General features: G+C 37.9%; 1 pseudogene; it reads right to left on the reverse strand.

Annotated features, from left to right (window-relative positions):
* Positions 1–1,129: 1,129 nt before the first annotated feature.
* LOC109243233 lies at positions 1,130–5,373 on the reverse strand (annotated as a pseudogene).
* Positions 5,374–5,973: the final 600 nt, after the last annotated feature.

A 5,973-nucleotide genomic window follows, 5' to 3' on the forward strand; every position in this document is an offset into this window, starting at 1 on the left:
GTAAAGTCCTTTACTAAGAGGAATCGCCTCATATTTATAGAAGAGCAACGACGGTTCGGCGGCGCTAGTGGCCGATCAATACTGGCGTGCATTCAATTTTTTGGGGAAGTGGACCGACGGGACGTTTCGGTCACCTCGAACGCCTGCATCACAGAAATGACATCATCACTAAAGACTTCAGAAAAACGAGGATCAAAAACATTTCTTATCATCTTACTCTAAGAAACACAGGGACTATCTGTATACGGTTAAGATCGAATGCCTTTGATCTATACACTAGGGAGGTCGTACGAAGTCCGAGTCCGGGTAAGGCCAAGTTCGAGCTCGAGGGACCAGTCTCGAGTTCGAAGGTGATGCACGATGCATACCGAGGTCGGAGGTGTTCTACCCCGAAATAGTACCGTTGCGGATTTGTACCAGAACGAGCTAGATTCTTTTCACGTCCCCAAAGTCATGACGCAAATCACGGAATATGATTGTACAATTCCGTACTAAACGATTAGACAGCTGTACCAAGAGTATTCCCTACTGTAAAAGGAAATATTACTTATTTAGGGTTCCCCCATTATATAAGGGGGACCCCAATCATTTGTAAGATCATCTCTTTAATGAGCAAAGAATATACTCTCTACTTTTTGCCTGTTGTTCATCAGAATTGTTCCTTAGCTCAATTGTTCTTACTTTGATTCTCTTACTTAATTGTTCTTACTGCCATAAGCCACCTCGAGATCACATTCTCGAGGTCATTGCTGTTAACTAACATTGGTTTGATTCACTTCTATCTTTCATTTCTACTTCATATTTCTTGATTATTAATTGGTATTGAACAAAATCACATATCTTTAAAACTACAAATCAAGTTTAATTGTTACTCGTATTTTCGAGGTAAACACATTTAATAGTGTTTATCTGTCTCTTACTAAACCAATATACTTTCAGGAGCAATTCAAGCTAATTAACACATCTGATAATATATTTTGATGAAGATAAATGCTACCAGCTTATTATTATTTTCTCCGCGCACGCCCATTTGTAATGCTTTTATGCTACTGGAATGACAAGCCCTTGGCTGTAAAGTATACTCAAGCAACACAATACTAGTATTTAGCCAATATATATACGTGTTTGACAGTGCTATTGCTAATATTCATTGGTCTGATATCTTTCTCTAGCTTTACATTATTGAAATTCTCGGTTCAGTGTTTGAAACAAAAATGTCAAGCATACATTTGAGAAGAAGGATAACTATAATACGTTACGGTGCAAGCTTAAATAGCCATATTGCTACAAAGAATTTGTTGCATTCACCAGCTTTCTCTGTCTGGAATCTAATTATATTGTAATAGGGATCTCATCTGTTGTAGTATGTGCAAATTGGCTAGAAAATAATTCAACATCTGCATGTTCTTCTACGTAAAAACCTGGTTGTTTAACCCGTGGCAACGGACCTTCATTGTTTAACATCAGAACCACGGAAGACATACTTGGACGATCCTCTGGATGTTGTTGGACACATAATAGACCAACACGGATTGATCGTTCCACTTCAGGTGTTAAACAAGAATCGCCTAGGCGTTCATCAAGTAGTTCTATTGACCTTCCTTCTTTGTATAGCTCCCATGCCTGTAGATATTACAAGCCTGTTAGCACTGACTAGCTTTGCCCGATATCTGTTACTAGTAGATAACATAACACCAAAGGATATAAGCAAAATAAAATCTTACATATCCAAGTAGATTAAGGTTAAGGTCTGGAGGAGAGAATCTTCTGTTGCTTTTCCCACTCACAATTTCCAGTACTAATATGCCAAAGCTAAATACATCTGATTTCACTGAGTATTCCCCGTGCAATGCATATTCTGGCGAGAGGTAGCCACTGCATAAAAATGTACACAAAAAATAGAGTTACTAATGCTGGAAAATGTACCTATAACTATCTCAGGATTATTTTTAGGTTCGTATTTCCAACTACCCGGTAATAGATTCTTACTACGTTCCCATAACTCGATTTGTCATGGCTCCAATCTTGTCCTCTTCAGAAATTCTTGCTATGCCGAAGTCTGATATCTTTGGATTCATGTCATTGTCTAGCAAAATGTTATTAGCTTTCAGGTCTCTGTGAATTATCTTCAATGGAGAATCTTGATGCAGATACACAAGTCCCCGAGCAATCCCATTGATAATGTGAAAGCGCTTAGGCCAGTCTAATTCCCTGCTTTGTCTGTCACCTGCCAAAATATTGTTGATTCACTATACAATAGTCAGACATTAGTATAAAGTAGTACAAAAACATCAAACTAAATCAGTCCTTTCCTAATGTGAGGAGCTTTTGGTTCTCTCCTCACATGCTTTTCCTGTTTGATGGGGGTAAGATTATGGGTGTAGAAATCCTATAAGCATCAGCTGACTGAACAATTATTAATCAATATGCATACTATTGGATGGAGAGTTGTACCAAAAATAAACGAATCAAGACTTCCGTTTGGCAAGTACTCTAATATCAACATTTTTTCTTCCCCTTCAATGCAGCATCCAAGAATCTTCACAAGATTTCTATGCTGAAGCTTGGCAATATATACAACTTCATTCTTGAATTCATCTTCTCCTTGTGCAGAAGTTTTAGACAGCCGCTTGACTGCTACTTCCTGTCCTTGTTCAAGTATTCCCTAGACATCATAATCTATGCATGTTAAATATTTTCAATATCTAACTTGAAAGTAGAAAGTGGAAAGTCAGTTATGCTTCCAAATAAAGAAGAATTTAGCAGTTACATGAAAACCAGTAAAGTTTTAGTTTAAGTTAAAAATCACTCCACCATATCCTTAATTCATTATACTTTGCTCACTAGTTTAAGTGTGTCTGACCAAATCTGTTAGATCGTAACTTAATTCCATTTTTTGTTAAGCCCACAATTGTATCTGTGCTCCATTCTATGGGCGATAATTTGGCGTTTTTACCTTGTAAACAGGACCAAAGCCCCCCTCTCCAATCTTTCTCTTAGTTGAAAAGTTATCGGTAGCCTTAGTTATGGTAGATAAGTCGAACAGAGGTATCTCAAATTCTTCAGTGCAACTACCACTGTTGTAATCCATCTTGAAATTGCCATTGCGTCCACATTTTCCTGCCAAAAGGAAATGGAGTGAATTGTGTTTAATCTGCAAGAACCAGACCAATAAGACAGTTCTTCACTTTGTGTGTCCTTATAAAAAGAGACTTATCCAGCTTACCTTTCTTTATGATGTTTAAGGTCTTCTTCCTTCTTCTTTGACATATCAAAACGCTAAGGATTACCAGAATCACCCCGACTGATAATGGCAGAATCCAGAAGAGTACTTTTCTTATCTTTCTATTTGATTTCTCCTGACTATCTGCAAGTGTCCATTCCAACAAAGATGATTAATAAATTTTGACTGTTTTTCTACCTCTCAATCGCTTAAAGGAGTTGATATGATACCGAGTTACAAAGCTTCTGCAAGCCTTTGGAGTATCAGATATTCTGCAAGCCTTTGAGGCACTGCCAGTCATTTTTAAGTTCACAATGAGCTTCATTCCAACTAAAAACCTCTTCAATTGTGACTAGATTTTTAGCTTAGACTGATGCAATATTCACTAGCTTGTCCGAGAGACAATTAAGTGCCTATCAATTAGTTCCAGGAGAGTGTCTGGGTTGTAACTAATCATTATGCTTATTGATTCAGCTTATAAATTCAAGCCAACATCATTCTGAAGTAGTACTCCTAGCTTAATTCTAATGTTAAGTTCCTAACTACATAAATGCAGAAAGCAAGAGTTTGCAGTCAATAGCATTAGTCTACTAGATGCTTACAAGAATAGTCACAATATAAAAGTTTAGGTCTGCTTTAGTAACCATAAATTCAGGTTTTTATTTTTTGAGTAATCAATCAAACAGTATTTCAGCAACAAAGGTACCTAATTCAGAGGCAGCCATTCTTATATAGATATCTTGCCCTTCATTCGGTAGTTGTCGAATGTCAAGCAGATCCTTGAACCACAATAAGCATCCACTTCCTCCATTTCGTATGTCAAGATTTGAGTAAGCCATACAAGAGCAATTCTTAGAGCAGATATTCTTGCATTCTTCTAGTGTCATAGTCACATTGGACAATGAATTCCGTGTGTCTGGCAACTTGATGTGTGAATACTTCAAAAATATATCTCCTTTTAGGCAGTTCAGTTCAGTCCTCCGAACACAACCAGCTGACCAGTCTGCCTTTTGCCAACTTTCTTATGCTTTGGCACAAATTTGTCTAAGCATCCACATACCGGAGAATTTACACTGTTGCAGCTACCATATGCACCACAAAGTTTGTAAACATCACAATTATCTGTGGGTATTGAGAGGTAAGGGCCCCAATCCTGTTTCCTATCACCCCAAGTCCAGCGTTGTAGGTCACCATTATGATTTAAGATCAACCTTGTGATAACTGAAGATAGGAGCTTATAAGTAAAATACACCTCTGTCTCACTTGAGAACATTCCAAATGTATAGAAAGGACTATCTCTTGAGCTTGTTGCCCCACTAAAACGAAGACCATTCCATGGTCCAGAGCGATATACAACATCTTTAACCTTCTTCAGGAAGTTCTGTGGATAACCAGAAGGATCACAGTGATAGGTAAAATCTCCAGGAGCTGGATCCTCCTTGTTCTTCCACGATGACAAGTATACCTCTCGGCCAGTTACAAAATTCCAACCAAGCTTCATGCCCGGTAAAAGTGTATCAGCCAGGTGATCAAAACTCTGCCATAGGAAATTACCACCACCAGCTTCTTTGACTACAAGATTTCCAGAATCCAGCAACTGTGCAATGGGATTCTGCACGGATCTTGATGTATTAGTTGACCATATAACATTGTCAGTGCCATTGAGAAGGACAAGAAGACCTGGCTCAATGACTTTAAGAATACCTGATCCACTGGTCAAAGGAGCTTCTCTGTTGGCAACCCACACTACTGTCCTAACAGATATGTTCTTGTACCAAATACCAACATACCGAAGCTTAGAATTACCTGGACTGAAGAACCCCATTTCGAAGGTTTCACCAGCTGAAGTAATATTGGCGTCGCCATCTTTGAGAAAATGGGTCGCAGTTATAGTATCTGTAGCACCAATACTGAGGTGGATGGCATACCAGTACATGAGCAAGAATTGGTAGAAACATTTTAGTGATGCCTTTTTCATGTTTCAATTCCTATTAGTTCATATATCAATAAACAGCACAGTGATTGCAGTTGGCATTCTTTAGCTCATTTGGTCCTCTGGAAAAGTCTCGATGTACACACATATGTAATTCTCAATCAGTCGGTCGATTAAGCCATTGAAGAAGAAGATTTGGAGTTACACGACACTTGTGGTTTGGAGTTATATTTTAGTTGAGTGATTCGAACTTGTTAGTCATTTTATTTTATTAATTAAGAAGAAGATGAAATTGGTCAAAAAGGTTAAGCTATTTAACATATAAAAGTATTATACTTTGGACGCACCTATATTAATATAATAATATAATAACAGCCATATATTCCATGTCGAGTCCGAAACTTAATTAATGGTTTTTTAGACACAAAGTACGTTTTTAATGTTTTAAAAAAATAGTCACAAAAATGAGTATTTCGCAGTACTATACTGCGAATCGGGTTAACGGAAATTTTGCCGTTAAAACAATTCGCAGTATCATACTGCGAAGTAGTTCTTTTTTATTTTTTTAACAAAACACAGCGTTTAATGTAATAGTTGGGCCCAGCCTTATTTAATAAAGTCAATTCGCAGTACTATACTGCGAATTGCCTTAATCAAATAAGGCTCTTCTTCTTCCATCTTCCCCGACATTCCAGCCCCCCTCCATTAAAAAACAAACTCAAGAGCTCCTTTCTGTCCCCCACCCCCCGTTTTATTTAAAAAAAAAAATTCGGGCCCACCCGTCCCATAAAGAGCAAGGCGTGTAGGTCCCACATAC

This window comes from Nicotiana attenuata, unplaced genomic scaffold, assembly GCF_001879085.1.
Source record: "Nicotiana attenuata strain UT unplaced genomic scaffold, NIATTr2, whole genome shotgun sequence".
In the NCBI taxonomy this organism is placed as follows: Eukaryota; Viridiplantae; Streptophyta; class Magnoliopsida; order Solanales; family Solanaceae; genus Nicotiana; species Nicotiana attenuata.